The sequence below is a fragment of the Podarcis raffonei genome, chromosome 3 (assembly GCF_027172205.1).
Source record: "Podarcis raffonei isolate rPodRaf1 chromosome 3, rPodRaf1.pri, whole genome shotgun sequence".
In the NCBI taxonomy this organism is placed as follows: Eukaryota; Metazoa; Chordata; class Lepidosauria; order Squamata; family Lacertidae; genus Podarcis; species Podarcis raffonei.
Window position 1 is genome coordinate 65140748 of NC_070604.1, and position 21508 is coordinate 65162255.

The 21508-nt window shown below is 41.5% G+C and overlaps 1 protein-coding gene across 4 annotated transcripts in view; it reads right to left on the bottom strand.

Moving 5' to 3' along the window:
* Positions 1-21508, bottom strand: part of HIVEP2 (HIVEP zinc finger 2) — a 136983-nt gene that overhangs the window by 62311 nt on the left and 53164 nt on the right. Inside the window, exon 1 of one of the 4 annotated variants that reach the window (XM_053382071.1) lies at positions 20340-20502. The exons of the other annotated variants lie outside the window; for them this stretch is intronic. The gene's annotated coding sequence lies outside the window, so the exon portion shown is untranslated. Of the gene's footprint in view, positions 1-20339; positions 20503-21508 lie in introns of those variants that run through there. 4 annotated transcript variants of the gene reach the window in all.

Sequence of the window (21508 nt, forward strand, 5' to 3'; positions counted from 1 at the left end):
GAAGTGTTTGTAACCCAAGGTGTTTGTAACCCGAGGTACCACTGTACAGTGGTACCTCAGGTTACGAACTTAAGTCCGTTCTTAACCCGAAATCATTCTTAACCTGAGGTGCGCTTTCACTAATGGGGCCTCCCACCGCCGCCGCGCAATTTTCGTTCTCATCCTGGGGCAAAGTTCTCAACCCGAGGTACTACTTCCGGGTTAGCGGGATTTGCAACCCAAAGTGTTAGTAACCCGAAGCCTTTGTAACCCAAGGTACCACTGTATTGGAATGTTGTGCTTTTTACATTTAAGATTTCCTTCCTCAGCTGGGCCAGTCCTAACACTAGGGAGAATGAGATAGGCACCTCAGGCAGCTGATTTCAGGTGTGATGAAGGTAGCAAATTGTTAAGTACTTAATTCATTGTGTATTTTTACCACTGGGTAGGGAGAGAGGTGCATCTGTTAAAATGACTGCCTTTGGTACTCATCAGCTAGGACACAGTTCGCTTTGAAATGATTACTGGATTAAATCGCTTGTCATCCCTGAGTACTATGCACTTTGACAGGGGTGGGGGGTAGGCCTCGTTTCATGCTGCACCTCATGCAGCAAAGTGTCTTGGGCTAGCACCATGTCCTGTCATATGTCAACAGCTCAGGGAAATCCATAATCTGTTCTCATTAACTATAATTTGGAATGCCACACATTTTAATTGGGGCATGTGGCAAGTTCTAACACTTTGATTTGGTATCACAAAAGGGCATCAATAATTTCCACACAAAGAAAATGTGTCTGAATCTTACACCAGCTATTTTTGCAATGTGAGGGAGAGTCTTTTCCCATCTTACAGGTGAACATTTTATCAAGGTCATTTATGCCATGTCCTTTAAAGAGGAAGACTGTTAAAAGATGAAATTGGAAATTGTAGTATATGGCCTTCTTAAAAACAAAGAATATGGTGCTAATTTGGGATCATGTCATTGGAAAACATTTACCAATGATAGTAGGAATGATGTTAGAAAATTGACTTTTAAGTATTTATAAATGCAAAAGTCAATAGCTGCATTCTAGTTCTTCATGGAAAACAGCTGTGTAGTTTTGAAGTTCTACAAAACCCCAATATTTGGAGTCAGAATGAGAGGGGTGGACTTGCATTTGGCCTTTCCTTTACCTCCATCCTATGAAAAGTAATTAATTATATTACATGGCACTTTTTACATCTACCCTTCTCTAAGAACAACCTGAAAAGAGCTCTCTACATGAAGTTAAAATAGCTAAGAGGTACAAATATGAGAGATAGATAACAACTTTCTTGGTTTGAAGGATGAAACAGAGGAAATCTAAGTGTTCAACTCACTTATTAATAGGAATTTCCTGTGACTAAACGCATAAGCAGCTTGTTTTCAAAGTCCATAAAAATAAGTGAGACTTTATCTATATTTACTACCCCAAAACTAGTGTATATGCCTGAATAATCAATGTGAAAAGAGAATATCTGTGTGATGCTAGCTCAAGAAGCCGAAAACATGCTTAGCGGTACCATGGCATGAACAATTTATTTGTGAAAGAGATAACTGCAGAGTATGACACAAACAGACAGGCGTTAAGCTGCCAAAATATAGCTTAGCCAAAAGGCTTATTGGCCATTAAAATGCATTATATAACCCAACTTGCTTTATGTCATCTCTGAACTTCCACTAGTCTGATAGGCTTTACTCATCTTTTCCCCATGCTATTCTGAGTAAAAGGGGAAGTCGCCTTCCTTACACATCACATTGCTTTGGAGCATCTCTGAATGTAACAGAAATTTTATGTGCGCAAGAGTGTGAAGATGTCAGGGAGAAAGAACAAAATTACCATAATTATAGAGCTCAACAGCTGGCAATAAGGCTATAAGCTGCACATATGCCATGAAGTCATGATTCCAGTGAAATTAGCAGGATGTCCAACATCTGTTTCGATGGAAACACAATTTTAGCACGTGCACACACACAGAGATACACACACACACACACACACAAACCCCTACAGTCCTTATTTGTTTTAACAAAAAAAAATCCTTACTTATGGCTTGGAACTGCATTTGTACATATCTACTGCTGCTACATTGAAGTTGCTGCATGATTAGCAAAAGTTCAAAGGGCTTTCATGAAATGTGTATTATTTCATTACCAGCAATGTGTCTATCAGTTTAACTATGCAAAGTGCTTCACAGTCCCAAACTTGGGCTCAACTAAAATCAACATGACTTAGTGGCTGCGGGCTTCAAATTAACCATATGTGCAACGGCTTCAATTTGCCGTGGGACGTGTGTGTTGAATCAAAAGTAATAAACACTGTATATGGAATAGTGACTCTTGCTTTCATGGTGCTGCATTAATTGTGAATCCTTAACTCAGGCTGTCTACAAATCTGGGATAACTGATTAAGCTATTGTAAATGGTAAATCTAATGGGGGAAACTATGCAATGTCGTTTTGATGAGGACAATGTTGTGTGGAAGTTGCAAAGAACGTTCATGCATGAACAGAACCAAGTCCACAACAAACTGGCACAAGGAAGCACACAAATATATTCCATGCTGCTTTGTGGAAAGGAAAAATGCAAATGTCAAATTCCATTCCATGGGCAACGTTTGTCACTCACAATATTGGGCTTCACACACACACACACACACACACACACACACACACACAACTTCAATCCCACCTTTCTTCCAGGAGGTCTCCCACCAGACACTGATCATCAGCCCAGGCCCACATACCTTCAGCAAGGTTGCTGCTTCATGTGTGTTCAGACCATGCCCTGGGACTTTGAGTAACAATAACGTTTTGCTGTGGTTATACACTTTATGCATTTATCATGAGCAATACCAATACATTTGTGCAGCTGTGATGGTCAAGTAGAAGGCAAAGCAGCTTTCCTGCAGGCTCTTCAAAGAGATATTACACTGGAGTCTCAAGCTTCATGTTTTACTTGAATAAACAGCCACATCCGGCTTACAGTTCATGAAGCAATTCTCACCTTGTTATTTCAACTTTCAGTTTTATAGCATCATGCAATGGTGCTGCCGACACAACGACAACATTCAAAAACCTGCTGAAGCTTGTACAGTCAGAAGGCATTGCCTTTCAGAATGATTGTTATCGTTGAAGAAAATGTTAACCTTAAGTCCTTCCTTCTTGAAACCATTAGCTAAGATTAAGTCAGAGACATACATTATGGTTCTCTGCAGAACAATACATCATAACAGCCATGACCCCAAAGGCCCTTTCAGGACCACACAGCACCACTGGTCTTGTTGCTGCTCAACTTCCAGGAGCAGAGGCTGCTTCACGGCATCTCAACTGGGAGACAGTTCCAGAAAAGAGAAGCTCAGAAGAGAAATCATGATGCACACACAGTTTAGCCAGAGGGTTGGGGTCTGCGACCAATTCTATACCCATAGGAATCAGGGGGGAAAAACTTAACATTTTTATACGGCAGCTGTATTAAGATGCAATCCTAACACAAACCTATTGGTTATGGGAGTAAACCTCAATAAACTCAATGGGACTAACTTCTGAATAGACATGGGGTGGTATTCCACAGTACAGTGGTACCTCTGGTTACATACTTAATTTGTTCCGGAGGTCCGTTCTTAACCTGACACTGTTCTTAACCTGAAGCGCCACTTTAGCTAATGGGGCCTCCCGCTGCCACCGCACCGCCAGAGCACAATTTCTGTTCTCATCCTGAAGCAAAGTTCTTAACCCGAGGTACTATTTCTGCATTAGCGGAGTCTGTAACCTGAAGCATATGTAACCCGAGGTACCACTGTAGTCCCATCAAAATTAATGGACCTAACTTGGTCATGTTCATTAATTTCAGCAGGTTTATTCTGAGTAAAACTTAGCGTAACACTATCCACTGTTAGGATGGTACTGTTAATCAAACATCATCCCAGTAAGAAATTCCATTCTGATGAATTTCTAGCAAGCAGAATTGGAAGACAAAGCCCTACTCCTGATTTAACTTTAATGCTGTTGTGGGGAACTCCCCTTTCACCAGAGTTTATGAGCTCACACTTAACAGTGTTTTTAAAATTATAAAGAAAGTTCCACTGAACTCAATGGCACAAATATCTGAGCATATAGTGCTGTTAGACTGTAACTTTCCCACAATTTTTGCTCCTTCTTGTCTTTTTATATGTATTTTGCATTTCATGCCAAACACACTACCATAATAATTTCTCACAAATTTCATTTCATTAATTGTATCAGTAATATATTTTTAAGTCATATTTTTAGGTATCTGAAGAAGTGTACATGCACATGAAAGCTTATACCCAGAACAAACTTAGTTGGTCTCTAAGGTGCTACTGGACAATTTTATTTATTTTTTTATTTTTAAGTCATGTTATTAAGAAGGAGGGCTCTGCTTATTAAACCAAGAAGGGCAGGGACAGAAAGCCCTTTTGTAATGGCAGTTTCATTCCTTTCCGATTTTACTTCATTTGAACGTTCTGCATAATTAATGTTGCGCTATTTAATAAATACTTATGAAACTACTTCTCTGCTCTTTCAGTTTAATTAGGTGATTGACTTCAGGAATGGCATAAATTAGAATGACAATTTAATTACCTTTTTTAATGTGCTTAGTTAAAAGATTTATAAATACAAGCAACACTGAAAATTAAAAAGTATGGCAAAATTAACCAGAGTTAAAACTTATTTATTACAATGCATTTTAGAAACATCAATGACACCTATGTCAATTAAGGCATAGACCATTCATAATCAAAGTGTTAAAAAAGAATCCTGCATTCTCTACCAGAATCTATATGGTACTTTTTAAATCATACATTCACATGCACAAGCTTATGGTGTTTTGACGGTCATTCGCCATCAAACTATCCCAAAGCTAGAGGAAGGCACTTCACATCACTCAATGCCATCTCAAACACAATACCTTTCAGTAACTTGGATCCAGAGATGACTCACTTGTGCATGTATGGAAAGGAACTTCCACTTCTGCAATAGTGGCCTAGTCCCCCCCCCCATCCCATCCCATCGCAGCCCCCTGCGCCCCTTCACACACCATTCCAGAGGGCCCCTTAATCTCAAGAGTGGCTCTGTGGGGTATGGGGAGCTGTAGTGCAGGGCAGGGGGAGACGGAAAAGCCCGGCTGTATGAGCAGGCTCATGCTCACCTTGTTCTGGATCCAAATCAAAGAATTAAGTTTGCACGCTAGAGCCCAGCTCACATACACAAATATACGGTTCGCTTATACACATATCTGGAACACGTGGCTATATTATGCCCATTGCTCCTACTCCTATCCTCCATGAAATCAGCAGAACTGATGAACCTTCACACAGATATGCTTAATACCCTGGCCATATGATTCTGAGCGTGGCATCACTACGGCCCAGTTTGCATGTCATGGTAAGCCGCAGTCTAAACAAACCTTGTCATACCAAACACTCAGGCTCTCGTCCTGGTTGGTTTGGGAAGAAAGCATCCGTGAGCTAGGCTAGCATTCTCGTTTCTTTCTTCCTGGCTTGGGAACTGCAGGAGTGGAGTGGGTACAATATGAGCACACAACACTTTCCCTCCAATTCTCCCACACAGTCCACTGCATTGAGTGCTTTGACTTTTAAACACCCCACTGTAACTATTTAATAATGTGTATCTCCACTCATTGTTATGCAATTCATATATGCCCTAAGCCCAACAGAACAGAGGAAAAAAGTACAACAGAAAGAGCCCTGGCTGGGATAGTGAATGGCTGCCACAAATATTTCTAACCCATTTATAAATATGTGCTCTGCACAATGAGCTACTGCAATTTTAAACTTTGGTAGGGTAAATATACTGCGAAAAGTCTGTCCACACGACTGCAATACTTCTCAAGAGTCCTTTGTTTTGAGCAACACTCCTCACTTAACAAAGTTCAATTGGCTCTCTAAGTGCTCCAGAACGAGCAAGATGAGCTTCCAGATTTATGTATTTTTAAATTCTAAGAATCTGGTACAGTATTCATCTGAAGAGCCACTCTCCTTGTCAAAGACCCCTCACACATTCCAGAAATACCAGGGACATACCTTTAGTGGCAGTATGTCCTGAAACACGAGAGATAGCCATATCACATGAAAATATGTTTGGCCTTAAGTTGCTTTGCTATTATATATGCTGAAAAAATATGTTTGATATGTTAAAAGGAATACCACAGGCATCTGCGATGAAGTAGTCTCCTGAAACATGCAGTTGAGACTGAGGGTTGTATCAAACACTGCTGTTCCACTCACACAACAGATTTCTGCCTCCACAACGTAACTTTCAAAGACACTTTCAAAATCTGCTTGAGGGAGCTGGGGACTCCACAAAGCAGATTTTAGGGACGTGCAGGGAGAAGAAGGGGGAGTCCCCTTGTTCAGCATTAGATACAACTCTGAAACTTTTACTGGATCTACTCTTATTTGTAAACTATTTCTGTCAAGCATCAGAAATGAAGAAATGGAGTTCTGTTTATTTTGCATTCAAAAATATATCTAGAATTCTCCTCCTGTACACAGATAACTGGGAGTAAGACCCACTGAACGCAACAAATCTGATTTATAGATTATATTCATTCTTTATAGAAAAAAGAAACGTGTAAGTTTTTAAAACAAAAGAAATAAATTCATGGAAGTTTGCAACAATAAAATATCTATTTATAAAGAAGAAACCGGGTATAAAAACAATAAGAAGACAGCATTTTACATAATCAAACCAACAATTCCAATAAATAGCCAGAACAAGAATTCATACAACTGTAATCAAGGACTGCACTGTGGAAAAAGAAGCCTTTTTAATAGAAACTCTGTATGATAGCATAGGCGATTTATTGAAGGCCCATTCATTTTCTTGAATTTACATTCATTTGGTATGGTAACTGCAGAATACTTCTTGGTATCTTCTTTTTATTATTTTTATTGTTGTTGTTTTAAGAATTCAAGTAAAGGTCTCTTCCCATACACAATTTACATAGCAGAACAAATTTCAGCCTCCCAATTACTAACTTGTTTGCCTCTCTGCAATGCAATAGATCAGCGTTAGGTTAACACAGTGCAAAACTGAGTGATCTAGGGTGCTTTGTCTGGAGTTTCCGTTTCCAGAAAAGTTGTGCAATGCTAAAACAATGGCTCTCCTATTGGGCTACTGTTTCATGTAACCTCACTGTACAGCTGATGATTGATGATGGGTCAAGAGGGCAGTAGACTTTGGGTGCATGACGCTTAAATGCTTTATCAAAAATGGCAAGGGGCCATGTGCTACAATAACACAGCAAATACTTCCTTTTACTGTACAGCAGACAAATTCCTTCCTCCCAGTCGGCTAAATCTACAGCTGTAATTCATGACTTGCAGTTCAGAGAAGGCAAGAATTAACAAGCCACACACTGTCCGCAGGTAAAAAATGATAACACAAACCCCCAGAAAACCTGAGACTGAGCGCCTATGAGAACTCTTACTGCCCCCAAAACCTCCAGCCAAAGAGAAAACTCAAGCTCATCACCAACATCCGCTTAGAGCATATCACTATTTTCTCATAAAGCCAAGTCTCTTGGGAGATGCTGGATCGTCAGATGTGCACAAGGAAATACAACATAAAATAAATACACCAATATATATGCACTTACTCCATCGGAAACACCCTTTGTATATAAGACAACCAAGACTAAACAAACCTATTTAGACTAGGTTACTCAAGAACAAACAGATAAAAGGAAGTTAATATCAAGATGTGGGGGGGGGCACTTTCTAAAAAGGCTAATATTTAAAGCATAAAATCTTAGAGAAGCAAGCAGCTCTGCAGCCTTGTGGTAGCCTCCGACTCAACCTAGAAAATCCCAGGAAGTGGTTTGAATGAGAAGCTGGACCAGGTTTCTGTATGTAATCACCTGATGTCATAATACACACATAGGTATGTGGGAGAAATTCAGGTCCATTCGCATGAACCTACCTCATCTGTCCTTCCCAAATGTAAACAAGAACTCAGACATGCTTTGAAATGCACACGTCTCTGATTTTTTTTGTGCAGTTACCCATCAAAAAGTGTACAAAAATGCACGGACTGAAATAGGACACCAAAATGCACTGAGGTGGTACCTCAGGTTAAGTACTTAATTCGTTCTGGAGGTCCGTTCTTAACCTGAAACTGTTCTTAACCTGAAGCACCACTTTAGCTAATGGGGCCTCCTGCTGCTGCCGGACCGCCGGAGCACGATTTCTGTACTCATCCTGAAGCAAAGTTCTTAACCCGAGCTATTATTTCTGGGTTAGCAGAGTCTGTAACCTGAAGCGTATGTAACCTGAAGCGTATGTAACCCGAGGTACCACTGTATTTGAGGAAACTGCATGTAAACTATGTGCATTGGGCAAAATGGCATACAAAACTGAATATATTAGAAAGAAGCATGCACTAAAACGTTGAAGAATTTATGTGGGGACTTAAAAAAAATCACAAAGTAATGCTAAAATGTGGCTAACTGATCTTAAGATTAAATTAAAACACACAATGCACACACATTAACACGTATCTTAAATATTCAGTTCTTCCTTTAAAGCAATTTTAACACACACCCCAAAATAAAAATGCTCAGAAATTATTTTGTTAATATCTTGCAGGAAGAGGGTAAAAATAGTTTTCAGTATTTGGAAGGGGTTGTTTTTTTGTGTTTTTTAAAGTCCAGAGGAACATTTCTCTAACTTTCAAAACAGTTCTGTTGTTTGATGTCTGCAGCCAGAGGTCCATTCTTTGCCTCAATACTTTAGTTCAAAATTTCACTTTCCGTAGCTTTTACACATTAAACGACAACCTCTCCTCAGTTCCTTGCATGTCCATTCACATTGTGCAGCACTCACAGTATGCAGGCACACATTTCAAGTAGCAGGACCCCGAATTGTTAAAAATACAGTTTTCATTTTTATTCTACAGTGCAGCCAGTTCCGGGATGGGAAACGAGCTTTTGCTACTCAAAACAAAAGAACTTTCCCAGAGGAAAAACATCTGTTTGCTTCTGCTGGCTGTGAAAGCCAAGAAAGCAAGGTTAAATCTAGTATGGGGCCAATGCAATTTTGAAATTGAGCAAGTTCACCATGAGTGGTAATACATTCCTATCACATTATTATACTTCCACTTTAATAGATCATATATACAGAAAATTGTAAACAGTTTTTGAATTGTAGGGCACTACCTCGGGGGCGGGGAGCCTATGATCCTACACATTGCTGAACTGCAACTCTCATAATCCCAGACCACTTGCCATACTGGCTGGGGCAGATGGGAATTGTAGTTCACCAACATCTGGAGGTTCATAGGCTACCCACCCGTGTACTACCAGGTCATTCCTTAGAATGGCTGGATCCATGCTGCTACCACCTCCCAACACCAATGGGAACTACCTGGGAGACAGAGATGATCCAAAGTATTCTCAGCAACTTCACTTGTGAACCATTATTCACACGTATTCTAATAATTGCTTCCTTCCCACAAAGGAACATAGGAGTTGCCTTGTATCCAGTACTGTCTTCTATGACCAGCAATAGCTCTCCCAGATTTCTAGCCTTTCCCATCACCTGATCCTTTTTGAACTGAAGATGCTTAAGCCTGAACCTGGGGCAATCTTCATCCAATGCATGTACACTGCTAGTGTGTGGCAGCCTTTCCTTCTCACCTTATTCATGCACCTGAACAGGTGTGGCACCGCATTGGCTTAGCATCCAGCAAAAGCATTTTAAGCCAGCTTGTGTTCCTTAAGTTAATTAAATGAGGGAAGGAGGTAATGAATGATTGGGAGCACAAAATAGAGAGCTGAGGCACAAAATTTCTGTCAGTCATTTTAAGCTGTAAGGGGGAAGAGGTCCTTGCAATCTCCTCCTAATAAAAAAAAGGCATTATTATTATTATTATTATTATTATTATTATTATTACCCCGCCCATCTGGCTGGGCTTCCCCAGCCACTCTGGGCGGCCTCCAAAAAAATATTAAAATACTGTAATACATCAAGCATTAAAAGCTTCCCTAAACAGGGCTGCCTTCAGATGTCTTCTAAAAATCTGGTAGTTGTTGTTCTCTTTGACATCTGGTGGGAGGGCGTTCCACAGGGAGGGCGCCACTACCGAGAAGGCCCTCTGCCTGGTTCCCTGTAACTTGGCTTCTCGCAGTGAGGGAACTGCCAGAAGGCCCTCAGTGCTGGACCTCAGGGTCCGGGTAGAACAATGGGGGTGGAGACGCTCCCCCAAAACGTTCTCTCAGTCAGCAAGCACGGATGAAAAGAAGGAGGAGGAATACTTTGCAAGGGCTCAACACTTAACACAGTGTTGACCCTCAAACTGGTAACTCTCAGAAGATGTACTGAACATAACATTTAAATTATATTCACACAGTGTGATCCTAAGCACACTTATTCGGAAGTTAATTCCAAGGGATTCAATGGGATATATTCCCCGAGATATGTTTAGGACTTTAGTTTGTTTTGATTTATAAAATGAATTACCTTCAAGTGAAACTTCCAGTAGATGAGGAAGGGAATATACAAAATAAGCAAGGGGGGGAAGCTCTGAAAATCTAGAATAGAAGTTTAAGCATAGTAGGCTTCCTTTCTGTAATTTTCTATTCATGTTCTAAAACATTCTCTACCTAGGGCAAGTAAAGCACACACAATTCAGCCCAAATTCAGTATGTCTCACGGCTCTTCAACACTTGTGCTTGCCCTGTGCCTAGAAATCATGGGTTAGAGCGGTTTTACCTTTGCCCACTGCTTTCTCCCAGAAAGCTTACTCTTTAGTGCTTGTTGTTGTTGTTGTTTAGTCGTTTAGTCGTGTCCGACTCTTCGTGACCCCATGGACCAGAGCACGCCAGGCACCTCTGTCCTCCACTACCTCCCGCAGTTTGGTCAGACTCATGTTTGTGGCTTCGAGAACACTATCCAACCATCTCATCCTCTGTCGCCCCCTTCTCCTTGTGCCCTCCCTCTTTCCCAGCATCAGTGTCTTCTCCAGGGAGTCTTCTCTTCTCATGAGGTGGCCAAAGTACTGGAGCCTCAGCTTCACGATCTGTCCTTCCAGTGAGCACTCAGGGCTGATTTCATTAAGAATGGATGCGTTTGATCTTCTTGCAGTCCATGGGACTCTCAAGAGTCTTCTCCAGCACCATAATTCAAAAGCATCAATTCTTCGGCGATCAGCCTTCTTTATGGTCCAGCTCTCACTTCCATACATCACTACTGGGAAAACCATGGCTTTAACTATACGGACCTTTGTTGGCAAGGTGACGTCTCTACTTCTCAAGATGCTGTCTAGGCCTGTCATTGCCCTTCTCCCAAGAAGCAGGCGTCTTTTAATTTCGTGGCTGCTGTCACCATCTGCAGTGATCATGGAGCCCAAGAAAGTAAAATCTCTCACTGCCTCCATTTCTTCCCCTTCTATTTGCCAGGAGGTGATGGGACCAGTGGCCATGATCTTCGTTTTTTGATGTTGAGCCTCAGACCATATTTTGCGCTCTCCTCTTTCACCCTCATTAAAAGGTTCTTTAATTCCTCCTCACTTTCTGCCATCAAGGTTGTGTCATCTGCATATCTGAGGTTGTTGATATTTCTTCCGGCAATCTTAATTCCAGCTTGGGATTCATCCAGCCCAGCCTTTCGCATGATGTATTCTGCGTATAAATTAAATAAGCAGGGAGACAAAATACAGCCTTGTCGTACGCCTTTCCCAATTTTGAACCAATCAGTTGTTCCATATCCAGTTCTAACTGTAGCTTCTTGTCCCACATAGAGATTTCTCAGGAGACAGATGAGGTGATCAGGCACTCCCATTTCTTTAAGAACTTGCCATAGTTTGCTGTGGTCGACACAGTCAAAGGCTTTTGCATAGTCAATGAAGCAGAAGTAGATGTCTTTCTGGAACTCTCTAGCTTTCTCCATAATCCAGCGCATGTTTGCAATTTGGTCTGTGGTTCCTCTGCCTCTTCTAAATCCAGCTTGCACTTCTGGGAGTTCTCGATCCACATACTGTTTGAGCCTTCCTTGTAGAATTTTAAGTATAACCTTGCTAGCGTGTGAAATGAGTGCAATTGTGCGGTAGTTGGAGCATTCTTTGGCACTGCCCTTCTTTGGGATTGGGATGTAGACTGATCTTCTCCAATCTTCTGGCCACTGCTGAGTTTTCCAAATTTGCTGGCATATTGAGTGTAGCACCTTAACAGCATCATCTTTTAAAATTTTAAATAGTTCAGCTGGAATACCATCACTTCCACTGGCCTTGTTATTTGCAGTGCTTTCTAAGGCCCATTTGACTTCACTCTCCAGGATGTCTGGCTCAAGGTCAGCAACCACACTACCTGGGGTGTACGAGACATCCATATATTTCTGGTATAATTCCTCTGTGTATTCTTGCCACCTCTTCTTGATGTCTTCTGCTTCTGTTAGGTCCTTACCACTTTTGTCCTTTATTGTGGTAATCTTTGTACGAAATGTTCCTTTCATATCTCCAATTTTCTTGAACAGATCTCTGGTTCTTCCTATTCTGTTGTTTTCCTCTATTTGTTTGCATTGCTCGTTTAAGAAGGCCTTCTTGTCTCTCCTTGCTATTCTTTGGAAATCTGCATTCAATTTCCTGTATCTTTCACTATCTCCCTCGCAATTTGCTTGCCTTCTCTCCTCCGCTATTTGTAAGGCCTCGTTGGACAGCCACTTTGCTTTCTTGCATTTCCTTTTCATTGGGATGGTTTTCGTTGCTGCCTCCTGTACAATGTTACGAGCCTCCATCCATAGTTCTTCAGGCACTCTGTCCACCAAATCTAAATCCTTAAACCTGTTCCTCACTTCCACTGTGTATTCATAAGGGATTTGACTTAGATTGTATCTTACCGGCCCAGTGGTTTTTCCTACTTTCTTCAGTTTAAGCTTGAATTTTGCTATAAGAAGCTGATGATCTGAGCCACAGTCAGCTCCAGGTCTTGTTTTTGCTGACTGTATGGAGCTTCTCCATCTTTGGCTGCAGAGAATATAATCAATCTGATTTCGATACTGCCCATCTGGTGATGTCCATGTGTAGAGTCGTCTCTTGTGTTGTTGGAAAAGCGTGTTTGTGATGACCAGCTTGTTCTCTTGACAGAACTCTATTAGCCTTTGCCCTGCTTTGTTTTGATCTCCAAGGCCAAACTTGCCAGTTGTTCCTTTTATCTCTTGATTCCCTACTTTAGCATTCCAATCCCCTATAATGAGAAGAACATCCTTCTTTGGTGTCACTTCTATAAGGTCTTGTAAGTCTTCATAGAATTGGTCTATTTCAGTTTCTTCAGCACCAGTGGTTGGTGCATAAACTTGGATTACTGTGATGTTAAAAGGTCTGCCTTGGATTCGTATCGAGATCATTCTATCATTTTTGAGATTGCATCCCAGTACAGCTTTCGCCACTCTTTTGTTGACTATGAGGGCCACTCCATTTCTTTTACGGGTTTCTTGCCCACAGTAGTAGATGTGATGGTCATCCGAACTGAATTCGCCCATTCCCGTCCATTTTAGTTCACTGATGCCCAGGATGTCAATATTTATTCTTGCCATCTCATTTTTGACCACCTCCAACTTACCCAGGTTCATGGTTCTTACATTCCAGGTTCCTATGCAATATTTTTCTTTACAGCCCCTTCTTCAAGCCCCTTCGCCACGGCAAGGCAGTGATCCATGAAGGGGACTCTTTAGTGCTAAATCAGAGCAAACATCAAAGTGGAGTAAAACTCAACTAACATTTGCTCCAATTCAGTGGTAAACAGCAGGTTTTCCCCAGGGGAAACAACAGGGAAAGCAGAAGTGTGGATGATCCCTCAGTTCTGTCAATTTCCTTAGAACAGCTATAAGCATGTGGATTATTCATGCATTTTAACTGAGAGGGCAAAAAACAAGTGTTTAGCGCTGGATTCCTTGGGGCACTGAGAGTATTGTATGCTTAAAATCCTCTCTCTGAAACTGACTGAGCTAAAATAAAGTGTCTAATTTCACTTGGATCATGCCCATAATGTAATGTCCCTGCGTTCCTATTTATCCAAACAAAGGAAATTCAGTTTGATTGTGCCCATAATTGTTAATATATTGTCTACCACTTACTTGATTTATGCAAACAAAATAACTTCCCTTTCTTATCAACACCAGGAAACATTAGCAAATATCATTTTGAATTCCTATTGAGTTAGTTGTTAATATTTCAGTGTGGTTCTTAAAATATTACCATTCCTTATTTGATATTCAGATCTTTGATTTTTTTAAAAAGAAATCATTTGAAAATTTGCATGACAATACTTAATCTAAATTCATAGAAGTATGGGATGGGGAGGCTGAAATAAATAAAAATAAAAATATCCTCTGGTTTAGGGCCAGATTCTGCCTGTGTTATAGTCAATGGCATCTTTCCAGCTGGGCCTGGAATGAATTCAAGAGTGTCAAAGCATGCCAAATTTCACACTTCAAAAGAGAGGTTATGTTTAAATCAGAAATACAGCAGCTGCACTACTCAACCATAACCATGTTATGGCAGGGTGGCTTCAAGGTCATGATTTGGGTTGAGAATATGACAGAACATCCAATTAAAACATTGAGGGCAGCTTTGATAAACTGACTTATCAATGCTTTGCAGTATTTACACTGAAGGACTTCTAAAATTTCAGAAGCAGACTGTGCTTCTGAAACCCACTGGGGATGATTTTGCTTTCATTTTAAAGGTGATGTCCCTGATCCCATGCATGCCTACCTGGATGCTGAGTTCATACACTACATTCCCAAGTAGGTGTGCATAGGATTGCAACCTAAGTGAAAATACTGCTCCAAGATCATTGATTACAGCAGGCATAGGCAAACCCGACCCTCCATAAGTTTTGGGACTACAACTCGCATCATTCCTGACCACTGGTCCTGTTAGCTAGGGATGATGGGAGTTGTAGTTCCAAAACATATGGAGGGCCGAGTTTGCCTATGCCTGGATTACAGTGATTTTAAGAATTCATGCCCAAAGCGCTTGGTGAAATATGAACACATCTTCCAATATCTGAACAATATGCTATCTACTTGGTGAGATCAAATGTCCCTGAGAGGTCCAGCAAAATCAGGGTCACCTCTTACAACGTGCACTAAGGCAGTGGTTTCCAACCCATTTCCCCCAACAGTTCTCTTAAAAATTGCTGAGGGCCTTGGAAGGTCACTTAATGTTTTTTCTGCCTGTTGTAGCAACTGTAACGTGCTGTGCTAGAATCTGCATGATTTTTAATTGCAATTTTACAGAAATACTACAGGCTGCCTGAATGAAGCTTGTGGATGCTATCCTAAAGCAACCCAACTTTAAAAAATCTAGATAATTAAGATCTAGGATAATCAAGGAAAATGTGGAGCTCAGCCTCACGCCTCCGCAAATACTTTGTCCAATAATGGAATATTGTATACTAGACAATCGTGATTTCTATCAGAGTTCAAATGATGGATTCTTCAATAAGGAACATACCACCATCTCTTTTAATGCAGAAATGGAACAAGCCTTCATTACTTCTGTTGTCTAGTCCCAGCATAGCTACCCTTATTAGGCGAGGCAAAGACCAATCATGCACATGTCAAAGGAAAGGGAGATCGGGGAACTGGAGCTGAATGGCCCCAAGGTAGATCCTGGTGAGATGGGGGAGGAGAGATCAGGACCTCAAGAGAGGTCTGAACCAGAGGAGGGGCCCAGTGAGCTGGGAGGTGAAGGTTTGGGTCCCAGGGAAGGGCCAAGCAGGCAGCCAGAAAAGTGTTCTACCCCCAAGACACTGGGTATCCCAAGCCTAATCAGCTGCAGTGGAGCTGCCACTAGCGATGAAGAAAATGTGCCAGAAATGGAAATAGCAAAAAAAATAAACCTTTAAGTCATCTTTTTTTTAAAAGCATGAGCCTAACCCAAAGGATCATTCTAACTTGTTTACTGATTCATTTGCTTCCAGGATAGCTCTGACTTCAAATTATCTTGTCACTCCCAGTGCCGTTCTGATGGATGCTGCCAATGCAGCTGGTACTGCGGACAGCCTAAACGAAAGCTCAGAGAACAAAAAAGGGACACAGAACAAGCATCTGACATTGCATTGTTTATATCTATATCTATCTATCTATCTATCATCTATCTATCTATCATCTATCTATCTATCTATCTATCTATCTATCTATCTATCTATCTACCATCTATCTAATCTATCTGCTGAACCCTGACCATTTTTGTAATTATTGGGCATAGTTACTTGAAACACTGCATAAACAGCACGTGCTATGGGGGAATTAAGAGATATAATGGTAAGATAAAAGGCAGCTCACTCTCATTCTGGAAAATGGGTCCCCTTAACTGGACAGCCTGCTGACTAGTTGAGAAAAGAAACATTTGGAGTGTGGAAGAATCTGCTCAGTACAGACTGGACTTCATAATTAATTGCATCATTTGCCAATGTGGAAGGGAACAGTACTCACTTTCTCAGTTTTCTCCAACCATGTACATACATTTCATACATATTTGGCAAGCCAAGAATTCACATCCAAAGCGAAGAAGCAGTTCCATTTGGGTACCATGTATGACAGCATAGGTGGCATTAACTGTTCACTTTCGGCATGATTCATGACGATGCCTCATCAAGAGTTTACCGAGCGTGGAAGAGTGGACAGCATGATACCATACAACATAGGATTTGTGTTAATCCAAGCTCAGAACTGATATTTAGAAACTGAAAGGGTGGCTAAAGTGGAAAAGAGGGCAGGGTCCTGCATCTTTGATAGTTATTTACAGAAGGGTTATTGTCACAAAAGGGTTATACTGATACTTTGATTTAGGACTTGGTTGAATTGTGGATTGCTTTAGATTTTATAACTTCTGTTTTGGACAGTTAGCTGCCTTGAATTTCTTCTGACAAACAGGTGTAATATATAGTTTAAAATAAATAAATGTACATATTTATGAAAGGGGCAGAAGCCCAGTTCTCTTTTGCATCAGGCCACTGATGGGACATACAAACATGATATATCACTTTATTTGTATGCTGACTTTTCATAGTTCAAACCATCCTCAAGGCAGCTTACAAGACGAAAAAAATACACAATTACAAACATAACCCAAAGTAGTCAAACATCAAAAGGTACACAACCAAATTTTAAAATGTCCATCTAAATGATAAGAACGAAAATAAAGATACAAAAGATTGATATCAACAACAACAACAACAAAAACACCCTAAACAATACCCCAGCCCAACAGTTTGTACAGCAGCCTCGGCTGTTGTAGCTGGAGTCAGTCAGGGCCCTGCCCTCCCAGGCCAGGTGGAAAAGGCAAACAAGGCAGGGAGCATGTCTTCCAGGACTCACAGCCAAGAGGGTCTGAAAAGGTTCTGAAAACATACCTTTGAAGTACAACAGCCAGGAATGGAATTAAGTCCCACAGCAACTCCTATTGTCTGATTTTTAGTAAAGGTAAAGGTAAAGGTACCCCTGCCCGTACGGGCCAGTCTTGCCAGACTCTAGGGTTGTGCGCTCATCCCACTCTATAGGCCGGGAGCCAGCGCTGTCCGTAGACACTTCTGGGTCACGTGGCCAGCGTGACAAGCTGCATCTGGCGAGCCAGCGCAGCACACGGAACGCCGTTTACCTTCCCGCTGGTAAGCGGTCCCTATTTATCTACTTGCACCCGGGGGTGCTTTCGAACTGCTAGGTTGGCAGGCGCTGGGACCGAACGACGGGAGCGCACCCCGCCGCGGGGATTCGAACCGCCGACCATGCGATCGGCAAGTCCTAGGCGCTGAGGTTTTACCCACAGCGCCACCCGCATCCCTGATTTTTACCAGATATTAATTATGAAACAAGTCCAAGGATTCTTGGAACGCTGCAGCCAGTATAGGGGAAGGAACGAGTTCTGTCCACCCACTAGCAATGCTTTCCCTACCAAATCATCTCCTTGCAAACTCATTCCACTCACCCACTTAGTGCTGCTCTCAAACCGATCTACAATATAAGAGGTCTGCACAACATGTGCCCCACCTAGCCAAATTCAGCCCACAAGTCACTTGAGGCAGCCCATCGTGGGCTTCACACACACACACACACACACACACACACACACCTTTGCTTACCTGGGTCTCCCAAAACAAGGTAATTATTGACTATTTTGCATTTGGTTTTCAGGTCAAAACAACACATATAGAAGGAAAAGACGAACACAGACCAGGAACACTAATCAATCCGGTCCCAGGACAATTCAGTTAAATCCTAAATGCAGCTGACTATGAACAAGCCTGTCCACTGAATTCTCCACATAAACTTTGATAGAAAATCAACAGTAATACCCACATCCTATTTCAAGATGAGCCTTTGACACCACCTGCTAAGGGACCCATAATACACAGAAGCGCACACATAAACATTACATTTCCTAAACACAGAATCCCAGAAGAGTTCAGTGATTGGTTTTCCCAGCAAATGACTCACAGTCCCATCAAGATTTTGAATTTAACCTTTTACTGTGAATTATATAACCAGCTTGGCATTAGTCATCAAAGGTTCTTGAAATAAAAAAGCAATACATAAATATATACCTGGCACAGTCAAACCACAGTACTTATTTGCATTTTCTAAGGCTTCAGCTTGATTGCACTTACCTGGGGTCACTACTCCTGAGTAGACATGTTATAGGACTGCATTATCAAACAGTTATCAAACATCTCCAGAGATGGAGAAGAAGAAAAAAGTTTGCTAATGATAAATGAATGGGAAAAGTGAATCTGGAATTGTACCATTTCAGAATTATACTTGGGATGTTATTTGGGTTACTCAAAACCAAGTGTTATAAATTACAGCCTTATACTTTGGGTATAACTTGGGATATTTAAATCCAGCATGAGCTTTGCATGCTAGTCTCAGAGCGAAGCTATCAAAGTGTCAACAATGTATCTGTATTCTGTCTTTGTCTAATAGCAGATACTGTATATGAATGGATGACAAGAAGGGAGTTGTTGGTATAATAGCTACAGGGTAAAATAACATTTATGGATATAGATCTATGGGCTTGAGAAGGAATTTCTTCGTATGATTAAAAGAACCTCTAGCACCTCTAATCTTATTGCAGGCGTAATAGATGGAAGGGTTGCATCCTTAATACCACAGAAATAATAAAAAGAAAAGAAGTATAAGTGGTTTGTTGTTGTTGCCTGTTTTGCAACGACCCCTGCAAGATACAGAGCAGGGCTATGAGGAATCCCCCTCATAATGAGAGAGGCATCAAGGAACAAGGAAAAGCCCATTACTGTGACCCTCCAATTATACAGCTTCACAAACAAATGAATAATATTCTCCTCCATGCAGAGGCAGAGTTAGCTGCTTAATTGTTTTCAGATCCACACAGAGCACCTCACCCACTCAGTATTTCGTGCACCTTATTGTCATTCTCTTGACAGCCTGAATGCCAGCGAAAGAGCTTGACAGTCCTGAGGTCAGAGGTCACCGAAAGTTGAACGTGGCATCCGCTGCCATCACGTTTGTGTCAAACGGAGTAAACATGAGGGAGAAAGGAAGGCGAAAGTGCCTCAAGCTGGCTCCAGCACTCAGCTGTCCTCACAGAGTGTGGTTCAACAGAGATGGAGAAGAAGAAAAAATCTCACAAGCCTACCGCAGTCTCATTTACACATGTCATAGAGGGAAGGAGGGGAGGTGGCAAGGGGGGAGGAAAAGGAACAGAAGGGGTCATTTACTAATATGCCTTTTATAATCGCTATTCATTTCCCTACCAGAAATAACTTAAAAGAGAGCAGGAAATTAATTGCTACCAAAAGCTCAGCAGGTCACGGAGGCAGGTGTAACCTATCAATTTAAGAACAGCCTTGCTTGCTGCATGTTATGATTTCACCTGGAGAACATCTGGACTGCACACCCTGCATCAAATGCTCACCATTCTGTATTCCTATTTTTTTTTAAAAAAAAAAAAGCAGACGCAGAAACACAACAACAAGCTGAAAGAGCACACAAACACTTCCCTCCTCTGCTGCTTTACATTCCACAGCATCACTCTCAGCAGAGCTGCAGGGAAAAAGCAAGCATTCCTTGGATAAAAGACCAGCTAACTGAACCATACACATTGCTCCTGCTACACTCCAGTACATACATCACTAGGAAACAATGCAGCCAACACATCACGTCCTGAAATCCAACTGCAGTTTTTTCCGTAGCTTCGGGAAACATACCTTTCCCGGTGAAAACTGAACAACAGAGATAGGATTTACTGCTGTTCAGACAAGGAACACCTCCCTTTCTCCCCCTTCCCGATTTCCCAGTGAATGCCATCCCCGGTACTACCTGCATTTATCAGCAATGCAATCGCCTCATCTCTCCAGTCACTCCAAAGAACCGAACAGCCTGGAAATTCCGGTTGTCCATTATTCGAGGTCACAGATAAAAGCTAAACAGCAGCAGTGACTCCCATCAATCATAAGTCACTCAGTTATAGAATGTATGGTAGGAGACCTACTGATGTAAGCTAGTCACCAGAGAAAATACCCACTGATGACGCATATCCAGGCATAAAAATAGTTACAGGGCCCCCAAAGGGATTATTCAACAGCCTACATTTAGATATTCTTACAAGAGACCCAAAGTCAATTTGCTGCTCTTAGGTGGCTGTGAAAGGCTGGAGTTTAAGCATCTTCAGTGGACAGAACCACAAGTGGCTGGTTTAAATAAAAAACTGCAATTACAAGCTGTTTCTGCATTTTTTGACACTGCAGTATAAAGACAAAGTATAAAGGGAGAGATGCAGACTACAAAATTCTACCTATAAGATGTATCTTTACAATGCTGGTTTTCGTTTACTAAAAACAACAAACACATTATGCCGTGCACAGCTTAACATTTGTCTATACATTTCTAAACATGCTTTCTAGCCTCCTCCCCTTGGCCCCTGCAGAGCAGCCTAGCTTAACACTTGTATAAAAGCAACATCACCAAAAACGGGTTTCGGTTCCCTAAATCACTTTACAACAAAAGTAGCTTCCTTTAAAGAAATTTGACAGCAAAAACATAGTCCCAGATTGAAGGATCTGCAACGGCGTTGGGTGAAATGAAGGTTCTGAAACACAAGTCTTCCCAGAGACTCTTGGGGATGAATTGCAGCTCTGCATGTTTTGTGCACAAACATATAACATGCCAGTCCTCCAACCCCGCTGCAGTGCTGTACTTCCCCCATAGGACTAAACTTAACCAGTCCCACATTTATACAAGAGAAAGTAAAGGAAACAATTTAGGGTTGCTACTAGGGTTTGGAGCTAAACCTATTCCCTGACACTGGTGACCCTAGTCATGAAGAACCCAGCTTGCTCTGTCATCTGCCTAACTCCACCTTGGCTTATGACTCTTAGTTGCACTCGACTGTAGACTAGAACACTGGGGACTGGCTTTCTGATGTAGCGGGTGAGATCCAATGGTGGCTTGCACAACAGAAATCCACTTACACATGGATTTTTTCTCCT